This window comes from Ovis aries, chromosome 3 (genome assembly GCF_016772045.2).
Source record: "Ovis aries strain OAR_USU_Benz2616 breed Rambouillet chromosome 3, ARS-UI_Ramb_v3.0, whole genome shotgun sequence".
Taxonomy (NCBI): domain Eukaryota; kingdom Metazoa; phylum Chordata; class Mammalia; order Artiodactyla; family Bovidae; genus Ovis; species Ovis aries.
In genome coordinates, this window is record NC_056056.1 from 65,401,406 (window position 1) to 65,428,282 (window position 26,877).

At 37.1% G+C, this 26,877-nt stretch overlaps 1 long non-coding RNA gene across 1 annotated transcript in view; it reads right to left on the minus strand.

Annotated features, from left to right (window-relative positions):
- LOC132659586 (uncharacterized) overlaps nt 1–24,868 on the minus strand; it is a 243,552-nt gene extending 218,684 nt beyond the window's left edge. Inside the window, exon 1 of the long non-coding RNA XR_009600160.1 lies at nt 24,829–24,868. This is a non-coding gene — a long non-coding RNA (uncharacterized LOC132659586). The remainder of the gene's footprint in view (nt 1–24,828) is intronic.
- Nucleotides 24,869–26,877: the final 2,009 nt, after the last annotated feature.

Sequence of the window (26,877 nt, forward strand, 5' to 3'; positions counted from 1 at the left end):
AAATCTCTAAGAAAATTTCTATTCCTTATATCCCAAAGAAAAAGAGTCTTAGGGCACACCATTTCTCCCTAAAATGTCCACCCCCTACAACGCAATTATCTGAATTATTTGTCCTCAATATGCCATTTAAATATAATTCTATCTTTGATGCTTGTCCTTATTAATCCAGAAACTCAGTTATTCTTGCTCCTCTAAAATTTCAATAGCAAGAATCTCTGGTACCTTCTTTTATTATTTGTCATGGATAACTGTCTATAGACAAGACCTTGGTGAGCTCTCACATATGCACAAATTTTCAAAATCTTTAAAACGACAGGCTGATTGATCCATTTAACTTTGAAATTTGGAATATCCCACAATATTGTTCCTACAAAATTTTCTAAATCAATTCTGATGTTTGAGGTTTATCCCAGCACACACTCTGAGAATGTATTTCTGAAAAGTATTATGCAATTTCATAGACCCAAATGAACATTTAAAATGGGATAAATTACAGTAAAATAGTGCAGTACTTTCCTGCCACCAGATTGCAGGCATACTATTACACTAATAAATAAAAATGGATATGATAAACTGTTTTCAATTATGCCTTATTTGGAACTATATTAAGTATTCTAATAAGAGGAGAAAATGGCAATATAAAAATGCTTATAGAAAAATGCAACAGAATAAACATTTAATGAAAGGTTCAGAGGGGAGAAATGTGTTCTCTTCTATTCTTTCTCGGAGAAACAAAGCTGCTCAATATAAGACACCAATTCAAATGCAAAATGGGAAGTACAAAAAGCACAGGATGAAGAAAGTCAATCTCTGAGGAAGAAGAGGCTCCTGGATAATTCAAATAGCATCTCTGTACCTCAGTTTACAACCTATAAAATAGGGGCTATTGGATTACATGGTTTCCAAGATTGATTCATCCCCAAAATTCTAGGGTAATTTGATATAATGAACTACCATCTAGGCAAATGCCATAGACCATAATTCACCTCAAATAATCTTTGTCTTTTTAACAAATCATTATTACAACATGCATAAACATTATTCAGAGTCAAAACATTATCTTTAAACTAATTAAAATTAAATCATAATGTTACTGTTTATACCTGAAGGAACAAAATATAGCAGTTTTTCTTAAAAAAGGAACAAAAACTTAATTTAAACCTATATGTTCTGAGTTTATCATATTAAATATTACTGAAATGCTCCTTTTTAATTTCCATGTGGCTGTTGTACACTGCTGATAGACACTGCTTTTATAAAACAATACACTTCCACATAATTTTCCCCATGTGATCTTTCTATTTGCGACATAGTTACTGAATTAAAACATTTGATTATGAGCATGAGCATTTTAGCTTCTTTTCACATTTATTCAAATAGGTTTATCAACCGCATGTCATTTGAAAGATTTGTCAACTACATATTACATACATGCTAAATAATCTTTTTATACCACAAGGTGGCATCTTCTTATTTTGGTATAAACCTCTGAATATTAACATAATTTGAATAATTCCATACACCTGAACTATTTTTTTTTTTATTTTAAGACAACCATTTGGCAGCTGTGCAAATATATGGTGATTCTGTTACTTAATGCAAGTAGTACTTGTGGATATTTATGTGCTTAGGATATTCAGAATATTGAATCTTTAACAGACTGATGAGCTGTTCACACCAAAAAGTCAATAAACATTGTCCTCTAAATGTTATGTTCATAGAGATTAGTAACACAAAGCATATGCTGCAAAATATATGTATTTAAATGAAAGCTTCCTTAGAAACAGCCAAAAATCTGGAACCAAGTACATATCAGTTTACTAATATTTTGATACCCAGATTAAATACATAATTTAACACATATGTATGCAATGACTACACCACAGTCGCCACTATGCTAGGCCCTTTTATATATCTTTTCATAAAATTTCATGACAAATTTCCTGAAGAAACTAATTCTAAACCTCAAAACAACAGTCTAATGCTTCTCAAATTTTCAATAAAATAAATCATATGAGGAGATAAAGAAAATGTAAAATCCAAAGCCCCATCTCCTAGAAACTTCAAGTCTAAAACAATGCAATACACAATCAAAATATACAAATATAAGTAAGGAATTCCACTACATTAAAAATAAACTGATAAACAACAAGGATTTACTGTATAACATAGAGAACTATTAATATACTCAATATCTTATAATAAACTATAATGGAAAAATCAAAGAAAAAAGAATATAATTATATACATATGTATACATATAACAGTCACTTCACTGTACACCTAAGACAACACAATATTATAAATTAACTATACTTCCATTTTAAAAAATTTAAAGAAAAAAAGAAACTGTAAGATAACTCTGAAAAAGTAATCTCAAAAAGAGAGACTACTAATCTAATGTAAATTGGTGCATCCATGAAATTTATTGGTAAAATACGAAATCTGTTTCTGGAAATCATGGAAAGGATGACTCTTAAAATGGCTCATTTGAAATTTCCTGTCACTATTTCTTTTCCCACATCTAGTGATGAAAAATTGAAAATGAGAGTGATGAGAGTTTTTAAGATGTGGAAAAAATATCTATAAGATTTATCTCAGTCACTATGGTATCTTACAGACAGCTTACCTAATAATGTACAATTTTGTAAAGAATAAATGGAAGACATTTCCTATGGGGACATACACAAACATGCATGCAACAGTGATAACTATATTTGGGTCACAAATAACACTATACTAGGAAGTGTTGTCATAAACTTTCTGCCTCAAATTATTCATTGATTACAAGATTTGCTCATTGGTAGTCTATTGCCCCTGGACATATCCTGCCTTTATACATATCCCTGCAGTTAAAACATGTAGTCTAGTATTCAGTGAGATAGTGTGATTATTGCATGTACTCAGTTGCTCAGTTGCATTCAACTGTTTCTGACCCCATGGATTGTGGCCCTCCAGGCTCCTCTGTCCATGAGATTCTCCACGCAAGAATACTGGAGTGGGTTGCCATTTCCTCCTCCAAGTATGATTATTGACTAAAAGATACAGGATGTTCATGAAGAAAAATTTTCAAGTCTGTGAAAACTGTGTGGCTAATGAGCTAACCATTTCCACACTGGAAATGATTCCTAGAATCATAATTGTCATCCCGTAGGCATGTTTTTTGCATGCTCTTGTACATACACATTCATACATATGAACGCCTCAGGCAAGTACTGTTACATTTAACTCTGCTTTTTGACAGAAAACCAAATAGTGCCACAGAACCATTGTGATCTGTGTTGGATCTACCAGATGTGAAGTGCATAAGTTGTGCCTTTCCAACCTTTTCAGTCTAAATATCTGTCATGTTTAAAAGGACATAAAAAGTTGCATTTTAAACACAATCATTAACTTAAAAATAATCCCTGTCTCACACCATATATCAAAGTGAATTTCGGCATTTAAAAAAAGGGAAAAAAGATAGTAACCCAGAAGGCATACATTCCAGGGCTAGAAAAACTATAATATATGAAACCAAAAGCACGCCATAACAGAAAATACTACTGGATCTGCCACACAAAAGAAAAACAAAAATTCCAGTGTACGAAAAAATTTTAATAAAAATTGAAAGGCAAATGATTACAAAATTTATATATTATATATACTTTTTATAGAAAGAAAATGACAAGCAACTTAGTGGAAATCAAGCAAAGTAGACAATTCACAGGGATTCCCTGGTAGTCAGTTGGTAAAGAATCCACCTGCAATGCAGGAGACCCTGATTCAATTCCTGGATTGAGAAGATCTGCTGGAGAAGGGTTAGGCTACCCACTCCAGTATTCTGGCCTGGAGAATTCCATGGACTGTATAGTCCATGGGGTCGCAAAGAGTTGGCTATGACTGAGTGACTTTCACTTTTCAGACAATTCACAAAGAACGACAAATTTCAATAAATTTAAGAAACTTATTCAACATCACCAGAAATCAAGAAAATTCAAGTTACAAAACAATTAAATGTCTTTTAAAATCTTTTGGATTGGGATATTTTTCATTCCAACACCTAATATTTAAAAGAGGGAGAAAAAGAGACCTCTGAAATATTGCCATTAGGAATGCAAACTGGTATAACATTTCTGGAAGGCAATTTAGCAACACATGCACAAAGTTCTAAAATGTGCATATTTTTATCTAGCGAATGCATGCTTAGTAATATTTTCAAAGGATAAGTGTGAAAAGATATAATGTCCTTCTAAAATGGAAGACCTAAGGGTCTAACGAGCCCTTATATTAATTATACTGCAGCTATTAAATATGAATTCCAGAATAAATAATCTTAATATAGTAAGAAAATGTTTGTTCTCTTAAGAGAATACAAAGTTATGAAGTAGAATAAGCACTATTTTCTCAACTTTGGAAGAACAAAAGGTGTATAAACACAAGAGGAAGACTCAGGGCGTTCATTGAAATGTAGCAGAAATTCTCTGTAGGGGCTTGATTTTAAGTGCTTTTCTAACATCATTTTCAGTTTTGGCTTTTTTTTTTCTAATTTCTTTAAAATTTCTTTTTTAGAATTTCTTAAATAAGTGTGATAGGCAATTTTATATGTCAACTGAGCTAGGCAACTGTGCCCAGTTTTGGTCAAACACTAGTCTAGATATTGCTGTGAAGGTACTTTTTAAATATGATTAATATATATAATTCATAGGCTTCAAATAAAGCAGATTACTCTCCATAATGCGTGTGGGCCTCATCCAATCAGTTGAAGAGCAAAGACTATGGTTTCTCTAAGAAAAAAGTTCTTTCTCAAGACTGAAATGTAGAAAACCTGCCTGACTTACCAGTCTGCCTGTCCTGCCCTGTGGATTTTGGACTCAAGGTAGCAACATCAGTTCCTGCCTGAGTTTCCAGCCTGCTAGTTCACCCTACAAGTTTCAGAAGTTCCAGCACCTACAATCATGTGAGCCAAATCCATAAACTCTCTTCTCCCCCACTCTCTCTCTATATGCATGCGTATGTGTGTGTCTCCCCTATCGGTCTGTTTTTCCAGAGAACCCTGACCAATGTAATGAGCATGTACTAGTGTTAACATCAGAAAAATAAATAAATAAATAAGTAGGCACACCTTTAAAAATTAAACTAATTGGAAATAAGGAAAAAAAGAAATAAATTCTCTTGTAGATAAAGCAACACAGCCAAGAAAATAATCCTATTTTTCTACTTAATTGTTTAAGGGTCATTGTCTATCATGCATGGGGTGGACAAAAGATCTGAAGAGAAATGTTATATTAGTCCTGAATAATCACATCTCTACCATCTCTATTATGTGGGATGACGAAATGTGTCACTTGTCTGCTATTTACAGGTGTAAATTTTAATAATTTATACCATACAACCATTTGCTGATAAGATAAACTGCAGTCCTGAAGGTATTTCACTTGAAAAATAAGACACATTTTCCATATTGTCATCTTTTCATATTAATATCTGCTAGCCTATCATGCTAATTAATAAATGTAGCATACAGTGTAAGTCTCGGGGTTTTTTTCCAATTTTGTTTAATTTATCAAATGGAAAATAATCTAGCAAAGAGTCATTAATTTAATTTCTTCTGAGAGGGAATCATTACTTGATATGTTAAATTTTCAACAATGCAGCTTCAAAACATCTGTAGCCACGGAAAATTTTTATAGTTTTAATTGAACATCTGTGCATTTTAATTGATTAATTTGAAGAAAATACAGGAGAAAATAAAGAACAGTAGGTAATATGAATTTAACAAACCACTTTTCCGTTTTCTCTGTCTCTTATTTAATGATTTTTCAGTATAAACAAAACTCGAGATTATCAAACAAGTTAAATAATTCTCATGACTATATATATATTCATACTGATTGAGCAGAGTAGACTAGTATTTTACAGTAGGATTGTTTTCAATCAAAAAGATGGACAGGGATGCATATGTGAACATATAAAGTGTTTATTAGGTTCCTGTCCCTGTGCAACATGCTGCAGCAAGTCTCAAAGACGTAACAATTCTCTAAAATCCCAACCACCACTGCTGCCACTACCAGACACTTAAGGATAAACGGAGCTGGGTATTTTCACTCATTTTTGCAGCACCAAAAGTTCACCCTTCCCAGTATTTCTTTTCTCTAAAAAATGTACAGCTTTCTTATTAACTCCTATTTTTTTTTAATACCTCACCTATTTCACTATGAAAATTTAGCTTTTGTAGGCATGGTATAGCTCTGGATTTATCTGTTTTTTGTTCCTTTCTTTTGTTTATTTTTCATTTGTTTGTTTGCCAGTATTTGGAGAGAATGTGGCTCCCGAACAATATACTACCTATGAAAATAGCTAAGAAAAACCTATCCAGGTAAAATAACCACACAATTCTTATAGACATTGAGTCTTAAAAATCACTGGGGCGAGTTTGCCCCCAGTTATCCTTGCTATTAATTAGTAAGCATTGTACTTTTAAGTAAGATCTAAAGATATTTTTATCAACAACAATCAATCAAAAGAAAGGATGAAGAAAATGGATGCACAGATAAGTGAAAGAAAAGCACTGTCAAGAGATGAAACAAACACAAATGTCTCTTTTCTTTTCAAATGGAGAAGTTCTAAAAATTCTGCACAACTCTGAATAAAAATACTAATTGTGGTAGTAAGATTTAATAGTGTATTTATCGGTTCAGTACGGTTCAGTTCAGTCACTCAGTCATGTCCGACTCTTTGCGACCCCATGAACTGCAGCATGCCAGGCCTCCCTGTCCATCACCAACTCCCAGAGACCACCGAAACCCATGTTCATTGAGTCGGTGATGCCATCCAACCATCTCATCCTTTGTCGTCCCCTTCAGCTCCTGCCCTCAATCCTTCCCAGCATCAGGGTCTTTTCAAATGAGTCAGCTCTTCGCATCAGTGGCCAAAGTATCACAGTTTCAGCTTTGAAATCAGTCCTACCAAGGAACACCCAGGACTCATCTCCTTTAGGATGGACTGGTTGGATCTCCTTGCAGTCCAAGGGACTCTCAAGAGTCTTCTCCAACACCACACTTCAAACGCATCAGTTCTTTGGTGCTCAGCTTTCTTTATAGTCCAACTCTCACATCCATACATGACTACTGGAAAAACCATAGCCTTGACTAGATGGACCATTACTGACAAAGCAATGTTTCTGCTTTTGAATATGCTGTGTAGGTTGGTCATAACTTTCCTTCCAAGGAGTAAGCATCTTTTAATTTCATGGCTGCAGTCACCATCTGCAGTGATTCTGGAGCCCCAGAAAATAAAGTCAGGCACTGTTTCCACTATTTCCCCATCTATTTGCCATGAAGTGATGGAACCGGATGCCATGATCTTAGTTTTCTGAATGTTGAGCTTTAAGCCAACTTTTTCACTCTCCTCTTTCACTTTACCAAGAGGCTCTTTAGCTCCTCTTCACTTTCTGCCATAAGGGTGGTATCATCTGCATATCTGAGGTTATATTTCTCCCAGCAATCTCAATTGCAGCTTGTACTTCTTCCAGCCCAGGGTTTCTCATGATGTACTCTGCATATAAGTTAAATTTGCAGGGTGACAATATATAGCCGTTATGTACTCCTTTTCCTATTTGGAACTAGTCTGTTGTTCCATGTCCAGCTCTAACTGTTGTTTCCTGACATGCATATAGGTTTCTCAAGAGGCAGGTCAGGTGATCTGGTATGCCCATCTCTTTCAGAATTTTCCGCAGTTTATTGTGATCCACACAGTCAAAGGCTTTGGCATAGTCAATAAAGCAAAAATAGATGTTTTTCTGGAACTCTCTTGCTTTTTCGATGATCCAGCAGATGTTGGCAATTTGATCTCTGGTTCCTCTGCCTTTTCTAAAACCAGCTTGAACATCTGGAAGTTCACGGTTCACGTATTGCTGAAGCCTGGCTTGGAGAATTTTGAGCATTACTTTACTAGCGTGTGAGATGAGTGCAATTGTGCACCTTATGACTATACAGTGGAAGTGAGAAATGGATTTAAGGGACTAGATCTGACAGAGTGCCTGATGAACTATGGACGGAGGTTCATGACGTTGTACAGGAGACAGGAATCAAGACCATCCCCAAGAAAAAGAAATGCAAAAAGGCAAAATGGCTGTCTGAGGAGGTCTTACAAATAGCTGCGAAAAGAAAGGAAGCAAAAAGCAAAGAAGAAAAAGAAATATATACCCATTTGAATGCAGATTTTCAAAGAATAGCAAGGAGAGATAAGAAAGCCTTCCTCAGTGATCATTGCAAAGAAATAGAGGAAAATAACAGAATGGGAAAGACTAGAGATCTCTTCAACATAATTAGAGATACCAAGAGAACATTTCATGCAAAGATGGGCTCAATAAAGGACAGTAATGGTATGGACCTAACAGGAGCAGAAGATATTAAGAGGTGGCAAGAATACATAGAAGAACTGTACAAAAAAGATCTTCACGACCAAGATAATCACAATGGTCTGATCACTCACCTAGAGCTGGCATCCTGGAATGTGAACTCAAGTGGGTGTTAGAAAGCATCACTACAAACAAAGCTAGTGGAGGTGACGGAATTCCATTTGAGCTATTTCAAATCCTGGAAGATGATGATGTAAAAGTGCTGTACTCAATATGCTAGCAAATTTGGAAAACTCAGCAGTGGCCACAGGACTGGAAAAGGTCAGTTTTCATTCCAATTTCAAAGAAAGGCAATGCCTAAGAATGCTCAAACTACCGGGCAATAGCACTCATCTCACACGCTAGTAAAGTATATTTATAGTAATTTAGTAATCAATCTAATTTACACCTTAAGTAAGATGTTACTGTTTGTTCTTTCTGTGTTAGAATAATTTGTAGCGGGAAATATGTCCATTTTAGAAGCTTTCCTAAGCTTTTAAAGCCTCATGAGCAGTCACGCTGGGCAGTGCTGTGTTTATTTGTAATAGTCACTCACTTAATGTCTAAAAGTACTTCACTTCACAACAGTTCATCACAACCTAACCTGCAAACAAATTATTTTCTTTTATTTGCTGGTATCCCTTCTATGATTATTCCTATGTAAACCCCCTATCCTAGACCTCAATCCACATTCCCAGCATTTTTATTATTAAACACATTTATCAATTCTTATCACATTTTTTTAAAGAATTCATACCAGCAGGCAACTTAGTGGCTCAGTGCTGAAGACCTGGGTTTGATTCCTGGGTTGGGAAGATCTCCCGGAGAAGGAAATGGCTACCCACTCCAGTGGGAGAATTCCATGGACAGAGAAGCCTGGTGGGCTACAGTCCATGGTCGCAAAGAGTCGGACACAACTGAGTGACTAAAACTTTCACATAGATAGACAGTCAATATCATTTTTAAAGATAATTATTACCTGTGATGAGAGAGAAAACTATTCACCAGAATTCCTTTCAGGATAAGCATGGTCTTTATTGAAAGTAACTTTTTAATAAACTAGAACAGAACTGGAGACAAGAATGACAGTGAAAGTGAACGCAGTTTTCTTAATGAAACCTGCCTTTACCTCAAGTGAATGGGGAGAGAATTCAAGAGTAAAAAAGAAATTGTCAACAGACCCTAAAGACTACATGATGTGACTTCTCCTCCATGATAACACACACATGTATATGCATAAAAGGATGAAATGCTTAAAAGCGATGGATGTTTTGTGTGTGTGTGAAAACCGAAGCACTGGGGTTTGGTTTCGATTGTCCTAGGCTGCATGGGATAGCAACTCAGAGTTGGGAGTATGAAGATTCAGAGAAAGTGAGACACAAGAATGCACCATGTAGGGAGAAGGTTATTTATTATCCCAGGAGGTGCAGTTGGTCTCCATGAGTCATTATATCTTACCTCACTGGTTGCATAGCTACAGAACAAGAGCTGAATTCCAGACTTGATGAGTACTTGGCAGGAATACTGTAGAGGAGATTTAACTTTCAAACAAGGAGCTAGCCTTCATGATCTTTTCAGAGTAGAAAGCTTATGTCTCTACAACTACATCTATAGTTGAGAAACATGATTAGCAATTAGCCTTCTAATTTTACTTTAGTACTAAACATATCACTGCGCTGTGCTGTGTTTCAGATGTGTCCAACTCTTTGCGACCCTACAGATTGTAGCCTGCCAGGCTCCTCTGTCTATGGGATTCTCAAATCCAAATGTTTAGATCAAGGCTCATTTTATAGAAAGATACACATTATTTTGCCTTCTGGTTCTAGAACAAAATCTTATAAAATGCAAATACTCCCTATCCATGCTTCATAGCTGTGACTATTAGAATTTCATCTCTGACACACTGCACAATTACCAAATATAATCTTATTAAAGTCTAGAATAGAAGGATGGAGATCCACATTCCCAAGTGAATTTTGGTAATAACCACAACTCACTCACATCTTAGATCCAGAAAGCTATAGGATCAAAATATTCACATAATCAAAGACTACTTTTATTTCAGTTTTCCCAGTGGTTATGTGTTTATGTTTTATAAAATATGGATTTTTAGCATGAAAATGTATGGAGAGGACAACAGAACAAAATGCAGTATAAGTAAGAGGTTAATAATATTAAAAGCAAAAATTATAAATTATCATGCTGAATTACTAAATGGGAAGTATGGAGAAAATGCAAGAAATGTTGAGAAAAGGATTGCGCTAAATTCTCACCTCTATGAATATTGAGAATATCTGAAATACTCTTATCAGTATTTGGTATAATGAAAATGTCTCAGTCTCAAATGTCATCAAGAGCTAGAGTTCCTGACCAACACTATATAACCATTGTTATCATACTATCTCAGTATGATATGATCTTAGTGAAAAGCAGGAGACAAGACATGCTAGTTAATATGCAAGAATTTTTGTCTAATTTTGTCATGCTGCTGCTGCTGCTGCTGCTAAATCACTTCAGTCGTGTCCGACTCTGTGCGACCCCAAAGACGGCAGCCCACCAGGCTCCCCTGTCCCTGGGATTCTCCAGGCAAGAATACTGGAGTGGGTTGCCATTTCCTTCTCCAATGCGACAAAGTGAAAAGTGAAAGTGAAGTCGCTCAGTCATGTCCGACTCCTAGCGACCCCATGGACTGCAGCCTACCAGGCTCCTCCATCCATGGGATTTTCCAGGCCAGAGTACTGGAGTGGGGTGCCATTGCCTTCTCCGAATTTTGTCATATAAAATAAATTTTACCTGGAACTTTGAAATAATGAAAATACTTCATGAGCTTCCATTACAATCTTCATTATCAGAAACCTCAATATATAAATAACAGCTACAGTTCTTACTGTTCTTTACATTTATTTTTAAAGAACTGAAAATTAAATTCAAATATTAAAAAAAGTAATCGTGCAATTAAAGGTACAGTGAACCTCCTAACTTCATCAATATAGCAGACAAGATAAGCTCTTTCTGCTACGAATGTCTAGAAATGCTGTATGAAACACAACAACCTTTTTTTTTTTTTTTTTTTTTTCCAGCTGTGCCACTGCAGGTAGGATCTTAGCTGCCTGACCAGGGATTCAACCCATGCCCCACTGCAGTGGAAGTGCAGAGTCCTAACCACTAGATCACCAGTGAATTCCCCAAACATCCTTTTAATACATAATTGAGCAAGAAAGTTAACTAAGTATGCAGTGCCAGAACTGGAGAAAAACCTAAACACCAGAACAGAAAGCTCATGCCCAACCCTGGGAAGGATTATATGGAGGTCAGCATGGAGTTGTTTCTTGGAAATACAAGGCCTTGGTTTTTAACACACATTGATAGAAAGAGGAGAAAGGGCTCTAAGCTTCAGAAGAAAGGCTGTAGCTACAACAATACTAGGTAAGTTAAGACTTCAAAAAGTATTACCAGAAATAAAAAGGGACACTACATAATGAACCAAAGATCAATTTATCAAGAAGTCATGACATGACAAATTGTATGTACCTAATAAGAAAAAGTTGGCTTCAAGCTCAACATTCAGAAAACAAAGGTCATGGCATCCGGTCCCATCATTTCATGGGAAATAGATGAGGAAACAGTGGAAACAGTGTCAGACTTTATTTTGGGGGTCTCCAAAATCACTGCAGATGGTGATTGCAGCCATGAAATTTAAAGACACTTACTCCTTGGAAGAAAAGTTATGACCAATCTAGATAGCATATTCAAAAGCAGAGACGTTACTTTGCCAACAAAAGTCTGTCTAGTCAAGGCTATGGTTTTAACAGTGGTCATGTATGGATGTGAGAGTTGGACTATGGAGAAAGCTGAGCACCGAAGAATTGATGCTTTTGAACTGTGGTGTTGGAGAAGACTCTTGAGAGTCTCTTGGACTGCAAGGAGATCCAACCAGTCCATTCTGAAGGAGATCAGCCCTGGGATTTCTTTGGAAGGAATGATGCTAAAGCTGAAACTCCAGTACTTTGGCCACCTCATGCGAAGAGTTGACTCATTGGAAAAGACTCTGATGCTGGCAGGGATTGGGGGCAGGAGGAGAAGGGGATGACAGAGGATGAGATGGCTGGATGGCATCACTGACTCAATGGATGTGAGTCTGAGTGAACTCCAGGAGTTGGTGATGGACAGGGAGGTCTGGCGTGCTACAATTCATGGGGTCGCAAAGAGTCGGTCACAACTGAGAGACTGAACTGAACTAAATACTCAGAACTTTGAAATACCAAAAACAAACCCTGACAAAAAACAAAGAGAAATACACATGGTGTTAAACTGCAGATTTTGATTCTACTTTCAATAACTGATAGAGCAAGGTAGACAAAATTCTATAAGGATATATAATTTAGGTATTCCATAGTTGATGCAATTAACATTTGTAGAATATCATTCTTTTCATGTATACAGCAGACAATAAATAAATTTAAATAAATTTTAAAGTATTGAAATATTACAGACCAGTTTTTCTGACATTGCGATTAAAACCTGGAATCAGTAAAAATAAAGTAGCCAAAAACTCACTAAATATTTAAAAATTAAATAATACACTGATTTGACCTGTGGATCAAAGAATAAAATCACCAAAACAAATTACAAAATATTCAAACTGAATACTAATGGCAATCCAGCATATCAATAGTTGCAGTACATGGCTTGAAACTGAAAGTGAACTCGCTTAGTCGTGTCCAACTCTTTGTGAACCCTATGGACTGTAGCCTGACACACTCCTGTATCCATGGGATTTTTCAGGCAAGAATACTGGAGGGGGTTACCATTTCTTTTGAACCCAGGTCTCCTGAATTGCAGGCAGACTCCTTACCACCTGAGCGACCAGGGAAGTCCCTAGTACATGGTTTAGGCAGTGGTTAAAAAGAAACTTAAAGTATTTAGAAAGGCACAAAAATAGTTGTAAAATTAGTGATCTAAGTTTCTATCTTGCTGTGCTTGTGCTTAGCCACTTGGTCATGTTAGAAAAAGAAGAGAATTGAATTAAACACAAGTAGAAAGAAGAAAATTTAAAAAGAGGAAGGCAATAATTAATAAAATAGAAAAGAAAGATAAACCTATCAAAACTGATCAAGAAAAAGAGAATACAAAATACCAACATGAGAAGTTAAAGTGGGAATATCTCTATAGATTCTACAGATAATAGATGTTTACTAAGGAGGTGATGGAATTCCAGTTGAGCTATTTCAAATCCTAAAAGATGATGCTATAAAAGTGCTGCACTCAATATGTCAGCAAGTTTGGAAAACTCAGCAGAGGCCACAGGACTGGAAAATGTCAGTTTTCATTCCAATCCCAAAGAAAGGCAATGTCAAAGAATGTTCAAACTACTGCACAACTGCACTCATCTCACACGCTAGTAAAGTAATGCTCAAAATTCTCCAAGCCAGGCTTTAACAGTACGTGAACCGTGAAACTCCAGATGTTCAAGCCGGGCTTAGAAAAGGCAGAGGAACCAGAGATCAAATTGCCAACATGCACTGAATCATGGAAAAAGCAAGAGAGTTCCAGAAAAACATCTACTTCCTGAGTGTTCATTGGAAGGACAGATGTTGAAGCTGAAACTCCAATACTGTGGCCCCCTGATGCGACAAGCTGACTCATTTGAAAAGATCCTGTTGCTGGGAAAGATTGAAGGCGGGAGGAGAAGGGGATGACATAGGATGAGATGTTTGGATGGCATCACCAACTCAATGGACATGAGTTTGGGTAAACTCTGGGTGTTGGTGATGGACAGAAAGGCCTGGCATACTGCGGTTCATGGGGTTGCAAAGAGTCGGACACAACTGAGTGAACTGAATGGAAGGAAATATTATATATGAATATATGCTTATACATTCAAGAACCTATATAAAATGGTTAAATTTCTTATCAAATACAACTTGCCAAAAGTGACACTAAAGAAATAAAATCTGCATAGCCCCATAGTAACTAAATAAATTAATATTTTTACTGAAACCTTTCCAAAAAAGAGAACTCCAAACCCAGCTGGTTTAAAGGGTGAATGGTGCCAAATATTTTTATAAGAAATTGTAACTATCTTATACAAATTCTTTTTATAAATAAGGGAAGAGATATTCTAACTCATTTTATGAACCAACAGAATTCTGATATGAAAACCTGATAAGGATATTCTCAGGAAAAAAAAAAACAAAAACAAAACCAAAACACTCCAGACTGATACTTATCATGAATAAACATACAAGACTCCATTACAACACTTTAGCAAACTGAATCCAACAAATATATTAAAAAGAAATCTTATAATCAAGTGGGTATGATAATATCTCATAAGGTGGTGCAATGGTAGAGTCTGCCTATCAATGCATGAGAAGCAAGAGACATGAGTTTAATCCTTGGGTAAGAAAGATCCCTGGAGACAGAAATGGAACCCCGCTCCAGTGTTTTTGACTGGAAAATCCCATGGACAGAAGAGCCTGGCTAGCTTCAGATGATGGGGCCGCAAAGATTTGGACATGATTAAGCACACATGCACATAGGCAACACACTGAAGGCTAGTTTAAAGTGTGAAAATAAGTCAATAAAATTCATCATCTTAACACAACAAGAAAGAAAACCATACCAGCATCCAATAGATGTAGGGAGAAAAAAATTGACAAAACATAACATCTCCTCAAAACATAAGAAAACGTAACAAAAACTCTCAGGAAACTATGGAGAAAAGGAAACTATCTCAATCTGAGACTGGGTAACAGCTAAAGGAAAAATGATAGGGTACTGAAAGAGGAACTCCCCAGGTCGGTAGGTGCCAATATGCTGCTGGAGATCAGTGGAGAAAGAACTCCAGAAAGAATGAAGGGATGCAGCCGAAGCAAAACAGCACCCAGTTGTGGATGTGACTGGTGATAGAAGCAAGGTCCGATGCTGTAAAGAGCAATATTGCATAGGAACCTGGAATGTCAAGTCCATGAACAAGGCAAATTCAGTTCAGTTCAGGCGCTCTGTCATGTCTGACTCTTTGTGACCGCATGAATCGCAGCACGCCAGGCCTCCCTGTCCATCACCAACTCCTGGAGTTCACTCAGACTCACGTCCATCGAGTCAGTGAGGCCATCCAGCAATCTCATCCTCTGTCATCCCCTTCTCCTCCTGCCGCCAATCCCTCCCAGCATCACAGTCTTTTCCAATGAGTCAACTCTTCGCATGAGGTGGCCAAAGTACTGGAGTTTCAGCTTTAGCATCATTCCTTCCAAAGAAATCCCAGGGCTGATCTCCTTCAGAATGGACTTGTTGGATCTCCTTGCAGTCCAAGGGACCCTCAAGAGTCTTCTCCAACATCACAGTTCAAATGCATCAATTTTTCGACGATCAGCCTTCTTCACAGTCCAACTCTCACATCTGTACATGACTACAGGAAAAACCATAGCCTTGACTAGGAAGTGGTCAAAAGGAGATGGCAAGAGTGAACGTCAACATTCTAGGAATCAGTGAACTAAAATGGACTGGAATGGGTGAATTTAACTCAGATGACCATTATATCTACTACTGCGGGCAGGAATCCCTCAAAAGAAATGGAGTAGCCATCATGGTCAACAAAAGAGTCTGAAATGCAGTACTTGGATGCAATCTCAAAAATGACAGAATGATCTCTGTTCATTTCCAAGGCAAACCATTCAATATCATGATGATCCAAGCCTATGCCCCAACCAGTAATGCTGAAGAAGCTGAAGTTGAACTGTTCTATGAAGACCTACAAGACCTTTTAGAACTAACACCAAAAAAGATGTCCTTTTCATTTTAGGGAACTGGAATGCAAATGTTGGAAGTCAAGAAACACCTGGAGTAACAGGCAAATTTGTCCCTGGAGTATGGAATGAAGCAGGGCAAAGGCTAATAGAGTTTTGCCAAGAGAACACACTGGTCATAGCAAACTCCCTCTTCCAACAACACAAGAGAAGACTCTACACATGGACATCACTAGATGGTCAACACAGAAATCAGATTGATTATATTCTTTGCAGCCAAAGATGGAGAAGCTCTATACAGTCAACAAAAACAAGACCGGGAGCTGATGTGGCTCAGATCATGAACTCCTTATTGCCAAATTCAGACTTAAACTGAAGAAAGTAGGGAAAATCACTAGACTATTCAGGTATGACCTAAATCAAATCCCTTATGATTATACAGTGGAAGTGAGAAATAGATTTAAGGGCCTAGATCTGATAGACAGAGTGCCTGATGAACTATGGACAGAGGCTCATGACACTGTACAGAAGACAAGGATCAAGACCATCCTCATGGAAAAGGAATGCAAAAAAGCAAACTGGCTGTCTGGGGAGGTCTTACAAATAGCTGTGAAAAGAAGAGAAGTGAAAAGCCAAGGAGAAAAGGAAAGATATAAGCAACTGAATGCAGAGTTCCAAAGAATAGCAAGGAGGGATAAGAAAGCCTTCCTCAATGATTAATGCAAAGAAATTGAGGAAAATAATAGAATGGGAAAGACTAGAGATCTCTTCAAGAAAATCAGAGATACCAGGGGAACATTTCATGCAAAGATGGGCTCAATAAAGGACAGAAATGGTCTGGACCTAACAGAAACAGAAGATATTAAGAAGAGGTGGCAAGAATACACCCCATAGATGGCAGCCCACCAGGCTCCCCTGTCCCTGGGATTCTCTAGGCAAGAACAGTAGAGTGGGTTGCCATTTCCTTCTCCAACAAGAACACACAGAACTGTACAAAAAATATCTTCACAACCAAGATAATCAGAATGGTGTGATCACTCACCTAGAGCCAGACATCCTGGAATGTGAACTCAAGTGGGCCTTAGAAGCATCACTACGAACAAAGCTAGTGGAGGTGATGAAATTCCAGTTGAGCTATTTCAAATCCTGAAAGACGATGCTGTGAAAGTGCTGCACTCAATATGCCAGCAAATTTGGAAAACTCAGCAGTGGCCACAGGACTAGAAAAGGTCAGTTTTCATTCTAATCCCAAAGAAAGGCAATGCCGAAGAATGCTCGAACTACCACACAATTGCACTCACCTCACACGCTAGTAAAGTAATGCTCAAAATTCTCCAAGCCAGGCTTCAGCAATACGTGACCCGTGAACTTCCTGATATTCAAGCTGGTTTTAGAAAAGGCAGAGGAAACCAGAGATCAAAATGGCAATATCCGCTGGATCATCGAAAAAGCAAGAGAGTTCCAGAAAAAATATCTATTTCTGCTTTATTGACTATGGCAAAGACTTTGACTGCATGGATCACAATAAACTGTGGAAAATTCTGAAAGAGATGGGCATACCAGACCACCTTACCTGCCTTTTGAGAAACCTATATGCAGGTCAGGAAGTAACAGCTAGAACTGGACAGGGAACAACAGACTGGTTCCAAATAGGAAAAGGAGTACGTCAAGGCTGTATATTGTCACCCTGCTTATTTAACTTATATGTAGAGTACATCATGAGAAACCCTGGGCTGGAAGAAGCACAAGCTGGAATCGAGATGGCTGGGAGAAATATGAATAACCTCAGATATGTAGATGACACCGCCCTTATGGCAGAAAGTGAAGAGGAACTAAAAAGCCTCTTGATGAAAGTGAAAGAGGAGAGTGAAAAAGTTGGCCTAAAGCTCAACATTCAGAAAACTAAGATTATGGCATCCAGTCCCATCACTTCATGGCAAATAGATGGGGAAATAGTGGAAACAGTGTCAAAATTTATTTTTTTTGGCTCCAAAATCACTGAAGATGGTGACTGTAGCCATGAAATTAAAAGATGCTTACTCCTTGGAAGAAAAGTTATGACCAACCTAGATAACATATCCAAAAGCAGAGACATTACTTTGCCGATTAAGGTCCGTCTAGTCAAGGCTATGGTTTTTCCTGTGGTCATGTGTGGATGTGAGAGTTGGACTATAAAGAAAGCTGAGCGCCGAAGAATTGATGCTTTTGAACTGTGGTGTTGGAGAAGACTCTTGAGAGTCCCTTGGACTGCAAGGAGATCCAACCAGTCCATTCTGAAGGAGATCAGCCCTGGGTGTGCTTTGGAAGGAATGATGCTAAAACTGAAACTCCAGACTTTGGCCACCTCATGCAAAGAGTTGACTCATTGGAAAAGACTCTGATGCTGGGAGGGATTGGGGGCAGGAGGAGAAGGGGACGACCTAGGATGAGATGGCTGGATGGCATCACTGACTCGATGGACGTGAGTCTGAGTGAACTCCGGGAGTTGGTGATGGACAGGAAGGCTTGGCGTGCTGTGATTCATGGGGTTGCAAAGAGTCGGACACGACTGAGTGACTGAACTGAACTGAATGAACTGAACAGCTGAAAACTCACAACTAGGATCACATTTCATAAGAAGTACTGAACACTTTCTAAGACTGGAACAAAAGACAAAGGTTTCTCATCTCACTACTGCATTTTACTTGAGGATATATATAGTATAATAAGACAAGATAAAGAAATAAAAAGCATAAAATTGAATGAGCTAGGTAAAATCATCTTTATCTAGATAACATATTTGTACACATAGAAAATCTATAATACAGCTACTAAATAAGTTTAACAAGGTGTTAGGATATCATTTAAAAATTAATTGTTCTATGTACATACAACAAAGAGCAATAAAATTAATTTCAAAAGAGCAATCAGTTAATAATAGCAAAACAAGTGATTTCTCTAGGATTACTCCTCATATTAATTATTTTCCAACAGCATGGCAATCCACTCCAGTACTACTGCCTGGAAAATCCCATGAACAGAGGACCCTGGTAGTCTACAGTCCATGGGGTCGCAGAGAGTCGGACACAACTGAGCGACTTCACTTCAGCATCAAACATAATACAGTGACAGTATACAGAGAAATCTGGAAATATAATAGATATAAAAAATAAGAAATTATAAACTATTTTTATATTTTTTCATTTTGTTCAACTATATTTTCTAATTTTCCCAAACAAGTAACACATATGAAGAGAAAGTAGTTATCAATCTTTAAAATTCCAATAATCCAAACAGCCAGGTAATTTCATCATTTATCATGAGTAAGCTTATTTCTCAAAATTATTGACTAATGTATCAAGATTTAATATATCAACTTTAGAAATTTAAATGACTACATAATTGTTAATCATAGGTTACTGGGTTAAACATTATAAATATTTTAAATACTCTCTCAGGTCACAAATATTGTTATAAGATCTTTTCATAAATTAATAGTAAAGGAGATAATATTCAAAATATTAATCAATTAAATATTATAATATCAGTGTATATATTTTCCTATGTTATTCACATACTTATTAAGTATCAACTGTATAGAAGTATCATTCTGAGTAGGAAAATAGAGTGCCAGGACTGTCATAAATATTTCACAAGTATGGTATCCTTTATTCCCCCCAACAGAGTCTGACCTGACATTAACACAGTCTCCATTTTCGCTTGGAAAAACTGAGCTACACAGGATGAAGAAATTGTGAAATCCCAGAGCAGTGGGCATCAGTGGCAGGATCCAAACCCACTGAATCTAATCCCAGAGCCTACAGTCTGAACCACCATGCTGAACACAAGGCTCAAGGATAAATGAGATAAAAATGTGTGTTCTCATGAAGTTTACATGTTAGTAGTGGAATACAGAAAATCAGCAAATAAAGAATAAAGTAATCAGATAATGACAATCAGTGGAGAAAAAAAAGCAGCAGAGAGACCAGAGGGTTTCTGCAGTGGGATAAGTGGGGGTGGCAGCTTACTTAGGCTTAGAGGCTAACGTGGGAAAGGAATCAGGTATGTTCCAGAGACACACCCAGCAGGACTTCCTGGTTGACTGTTTTGGGTGAAGAAAGAGAGGAAGCAAGGATGATAACTAAGTTTTGGCTTAAGCAATTTCACATGGTGGTGATACTTACTGAAATAGGAATGACTGGAGAATAAGATGGCCTCAGGTGGAAAGAAAAATCAAGCTAGGTTTTGGATGCTTGTTTACATGGAAATTAAACAAGCCATGAAATTAAAAGACATTTGCTCCTTTAGAAGAAAAGTTGTGACCAACCTAGAAAGCATATTAAAAAGCAGAGACATTACTTTGCCAACAAAGGTCTGTCTAGTCAAGGCTATGGTTTTAACAGTGGTTATGTATGGATGTGAGAGTGGGACTATAAAGAACACTGAGTGCCGAAGAATTGATGCTTTTGAACTGTGGTGTTGGAGAAGATTCTTGAGAGTCCCTTGGACTGCAAGGAGATCCAACCAGTCCATCCTAAAGGAAATCAGTCCTGAATATTCATTGGAAAGCTGATGCTGAAGCTGAAACTCCAATCCTTTGGCCACCTGATGCGAAGAACTGACTCATTGGAAAAGATCTGATGCTGGGAAAGACTGAAGGTGGGAGGAGATGGGGACAACAGAGGATGAGATGGTTGGATGGCATCATTGACTCGATGGACACGAGTTTGAGTAAGCTCTGGGAGCTGGTGATGGACAGGGAATCCAGGCATGCTGCAGTCCATGGGATTGCAAAGAGTTGGACACAAGTGAGTGACTGAACTGAACTGAACTTACACGGAAGGTAAGATGTCAAATTGGTAGTTGGATAAGTGAGCAAAAGGGCCATGAAAGGAGTCACAATGGAGATAAGTCAGGAGCCATCAGTGTCTAGAATGGACTCTAGAATCCACAAGCGAGTGTAGGTGGAGCAAGCAGGGAGCTGGAAGCCCATGCCCCTGGGCATGCTGACAAATGGGACTCAGCAGGGGAGAGCTAAAGGAGGGAAGCCCAGGAAGAAGTAGTCCCAGTGACTGGAGCAAACTAAGAGGAGCGATCAGCCAAAGATGAGTGATAATTCTAGAGATACACAAGGAAGTAGAGGGTTCATGTGGGTGGAACTCTTTCTCAAGTGATGAGCTAAGGGGAGCAGTATCTTACTTTAGACCAATAATATATTCTTGCAAACTTGTATAAATTTACATAACTTATTCTCACAGAAAAGCCTGATACCTCAAAGAACACTAAAATAATTTTACAAAGATAAACATCTTTTATGAATGAAGAGTACATTTCTTAATCAAATGAGTAAACCAAGATTCTCATACATTAGCTTGCTTAAGGCAGGATTTAATATGTAGCATACCAAATCATGGGGAAGATTACATTAAGGCTTGAACTCAATTTCAGATGCCATAAAAAATAAACTCTATTTGGGTTATATTAGATAGCATCACTGACTCAGTCTATATGAATTTGAGCAAACTCTGGGAGATAGTGGAGGGCAGGTAAGCCTGGTGTGCTGCAATCCATGGGGTTGCAAAGAGTCAGACATGACTTAGTAACTGAACAGCAAAGGACTATATTTACCTTCTAGAGTTCACATGGGAGAAGGCAATAGCACCCCACGCCAGTACTCTTGCCTGGAAAATCCCATGGGCGGAGGAGTCTGGTAGCCTGCAGTCCATGGGGTCACTAAGAGTCAGACACGACTAAGCGAATTCCCTTTCACTTTTCTCTTTCTTGCATTGGAGAAGGAAACGGCAACCCACTCCAGTGTTCTTGCCTGGAGAATCCCAGGGACAGCAGAGCCTGGTGGGCTGCCGTCTATGGGGTCGCACAGAGTCGGACACGACTGAAGTGACTTAGCAGCAGAGTTCACATAAAGATTATCTCCATAATAGTTGCTGTTAATTAAATGCTTGCTTTATATTAACACTCACCAGATTTTATGAGTGAAACACTTTTATTGTATCCACTTTTTTTTTTTTTTTTTTTAAAGATGAGGAATTTTGACCATAAGACAGGTAGAAGTGACTTTCCCAGTATCAGCTAGAATTCCACACTGGTCATTCCTAAAAACTTCGGTCCTTATGCTGGTGATACAGTTAAATCCCTCTAGACTCTTTTAAACCTTTTATTAAAGTTTGTTCCCTCCTTTCTTTTCTCTTCTATCCATACTCATCCTGCTATTAGAGACAGACATGAAAACCAAGGTTAAAGTAACAAGAAAAGAATTAAGGAGAGAGTCACAGATCATCATGGTTGAAAGCTCAGCTAAAAGGGTGACTATAATTGAGTTTTTGAGTTTCCTGGCAGCAGGAGCAAAAAGGAAGACACTTTAGATTACAAAATTTCCAGTATCTAATAAAAGGAAACATACCAATTAGCCAAGAGACCTTTTTGGTCCCCATCCTTAAACCCAACAGCATTTCTTACATGTGTTTATTTTAGGGAAAAATGAACCATATAAGATCAGAGACTTTAAGAACAACTCCTCCAAAGATAAAGAAATATTCTTCATCTGGTTGTACTTAGACGTTTCCATTAAAATGTGGTCAACAGCTCAGCATTCTCCAGTATAATACTTTTGTATGGCTCCCAGTCATCTCAGCTTTTTAAAACTTTAATAGGTATCCAGTGACTTAAGAACCATGACCTGAACTTTTAGAACTGTCATATGGGCCCAAGAGAAACAAGATCTATTATATATTCTGTATAAATGGCCTATATCACATTTCTCAGAGGTAGCAGCATCTCTGTGAAACAGAATCTTGGCAAAAATTTCAACACACTGCTTGCCCCCAGCTCCAATTTAGGTCCCTTCACAAGCAAACTGCCATGGGTTTTAACTAATGAAAAACCAGTTTGTTTTTAGAAAACATCCTCATTATTGGCTAATATAACAGAAATGACCAGGAAGAGCATGATTTAATATGGATTAAACATGAATAAAACTCAGAAGCTTTCTTCTTGTTGAATTAGATAATCAAAACTATTAAACAGCATTTCAAAATGCTTTTCATAATCCTGGGACCATTAATGTCATGTTCAAATCACTGTGGATTTTTGTTGTTGTTGTTGTTTTTACTATTCATAGGGATACAATGAGTCATTGGCACATTTCCAGTGCAAGATGCGTTTGAATAATACATGACATGCCCTTTAGCTAGCATCATGGTGCCAGATTTAAAACAAGGTAAGAAGTTTCCTCCATGTACACTAGCAGTGTTCAGCTGTTCATAATCTATAGTGTTAACAATTTATCATCAAACCCAGCGACTTGCTGCCAACTTATCAAAGTGGCCACTGGATGCATATGATCAAGTCTGAGCATCTGGCTCTCCTCTGTTCCTGACATTAGCACAGACAACAGAATCAGTGGACTATTGAATGCAATTACAGTAAGCGAGACAGACAATAAAGATTGATAGCGCCTTCTCTTTTTATCACACACAAAACTAGTGGGGGTTAAAGCTTTGCCTTGAGCTGCCTTCGTTTAACAATGATTGAAAATATGCAATTGTGTTGGTAAAACACTGTAGCCTGTACCACTTCATTTACTGGACACATTATCAAATTAAATGAAAAGTGAACTGCCAAAAGCAACAGTTATTATATATTAATGATGAATATTTACTTAGCATTGTTCACAAATCATACAGAGAACAGAATCCTTCTTGTTATCTTCTTTGCAGGTTACAGTTGAGTAGGCTTAACATTTCTATGTTTACGTTACGTCTTCTGTCTACAAATCTCTAAATACAGACTTGCACGATTGGTTTTGTGACTAGCCATGTGATTACAATGTGTAATTAATAAAATGCTCAAGTTGTAGATGAATCCTAATTATTTAAGCGCTTTCTCCCCCTTTATGATAATTCTCTTTCTTGTAGCTATTCTTGTAGCAAGAGAAACTTAGCCAGGGGTACATGTTGTAAACAAGAGATCAGGAACTTCAGCTTCATGAGCTTCCTAAATTTGGAATGTGAAAAACCATCTCAAGATAGATACAGACAAGCCACGAAGTTACACTTTATTTTTTCTCCAGAGTACTGCTGTAGTAGCCATTGGAGGATATAAAACAGTCCAGTCATAATTTGACCTCCAAGATAAGAAATACACAAAGGTAAAGGCAATGAAACTAGTGAGCACACAAGGGAAAACTGATCCTATGCCATAGTTGAGACAGGACAAAACTGCATCCTTAAGCAAACTTCAACAGGTCTGGGAATACAAAAATAAGTGTCTCAATGCTAAGTGGACAAACATTTGGTGTGCACACTGGCATGTCAGAAAGACATGACGGCAGGCAGACATGATTGTAAGTTATGTAGATTAATTCAATGTTCTTTGAAAAAGACACACATCTGGCTCTTCCTTTCCAATGAGAGATACAGGAAAAGAGGGCGCTCATATATGAAAAGTAATCTTGTCTCTTTTCTAAGAGCTCAGTACCCTGAGAAAGTGACATATTTCAAACAAAAAAGAAAATAAGAAGGGGTAAGAGAAAAGAGGTGGAGAACGAGTCATGGGTTTTTTAAAACCACCCCACTGGTTATTCTGTAAGCAATTAAATACATGGTCATAAGTGTTGAGTTTAGAATTAGAGCAGCAAACATATGTAGTTAATATAAATAGCAGCATGAGGTATAGGATATTCAGCAAGTGTGGAAAACTCACCAAAGTAACAGCATCAGCACACAGTAGATGGAGAATCTGGAAGTAAAAAAGCAACTGAATCAGTATTCATGAAATGTAAAGGAAACGATTATGTTCTCCAGAATTTACCTGGAAGCAAAATCTAAGTGAAATCAGTCTTTCTGAGCACATTTAAATTCTAAGGTCCGTATTGCCTTGAAATTGTTTAGAGATATGTAACCTTTGTGGGTTATTCTCAAACACAGTTGACTACCAGGTTTATCTCAGGAGCTTTGTAAAGTGTACATCTCTGGGTCCCAATCTTTGAGATTTTTATTCAATATACTTTGGGTGGAGCATAATGTACTCACTACAGAATATATGGAAAATAAAGTATGAAAAAGCTTAAAGAAAACCTATCATCTGTAAACCCACCATTCCTGTGACCCATCTTTTTATTCATGTCTCTCTTTTCATCTATGAATATAGAATTTTTCAAGTCAATAATATTTTCAATAACTTTAGGGGAGTCACTTTACAAAAATATAAATTAAAAAACATATGTTTACAGCTAAAAATCAGTAAACGATGTATCAATGCAATAAAAATATGAAAGAATGTTCCTGCTATCCTTCAGTATCTGTTCTCACAGAGTTAGTTATTGTTAAATACAGATGTGCCTTTACAATCTTTATTTTAGTCTTTACCATATCATTTACAATGAGATTGTGTCCCGGCCTCTCACACCCTTTCTTGTCATTTGCCCAATGTGGAGTCATCACTCAGCCAGCCCTTAAGGTTTTTGTTTTTTTTTTTTTAAGAGGGAATTGTTTCGTAGGTAGCTGTAAACTCAGTGTGTCTATGGGAGGAAATGAGTTCAGAATCTTCCTATGTCACTCTTTTGAGCCTCTTATCCTTTATGCATTCATTTCAAATTGATTTGTGTCTGTATTTTACATGATCAAAATCGGACTACACATATTGTTCTGTGAATTGACTTTTTCATTTTACGTAATTCTGATTTATATCTAGATTTATCCAAATCTATTTTTCTTATTGTTTGTAATAGCTATATAGTATTTCACAGTATAAATTATCATAATTATTTGTAGCCTTTACTGTACTTTTGCCATTGTTCCTAACTTATTAGTTTTACCAAAATGGTAAAGAATCCACCTGCATTGTGGGAGACCTGGGTTTGATCCCTAGGCTGGGAAGATCCCCTGGAAGAGGGCATGGCATCCCACTCCACTATTCTTTCCTGGAGAATCCCCATGGACAGAAGAGCCTGGAGGGCTACAGTCCATGGGGTTGCAAAGAGTCAGACACATCTGAGTGACTAAGCACATATACATATATATGTATGTATATTTTCATTTACATGAAGTTGTTTTGCACTATAGATTAGAAATGGAATTTTTGTATCAAAAGTATGTGAACTTATTAAACGTGAAAATTTGTCCTTCAAAAAAACTATATCATTTTCTACTCTCATTCACAGAAATTACAAGAGGGCCCATTTCTCCACAACTCACTGATGCTAAATATTTTTCATAGCTTAATATTTTACCAATATATTGCATTTAAAATGATATCTCACTTTTAATTTTCATTCTCAGCTTCATTTCACATGTTTATTAGCCATGCTCATTTCTTCTAAGAATTGCCTGTTTATATCCTATATGTATTTTTATACTGTGAGATTTATCTTTTTCTTATGACTTTCTAAAAAGCTAACTTTCAATTTTGTATAATGTAAATACACAGAGGCTTTTTTATTCCTTAGAATATTCTTTCCCAACTGATAGGTATAAAAAATTATCTCATATTTTTATGATTTCTAAAGTTTAGATTTTGAATATCTCTGGAATTTATTTTTATGTACAATCTGAAAATAGGCTTTTATTAAAAAAAAAAAAAACCTCCCCCATGATTCTTCATACCATCCAAATACAGCAACCACTGTCATAGATTGCAGTGGAGTCATGGTTTGCATCCTGGCAATCCTTTTCACTGCATTATTTATCTGTAAACTTAAGATAATAAAACATCTCAAGGATTGTGGGAAAATTAAATGACAAGGAAGACAAG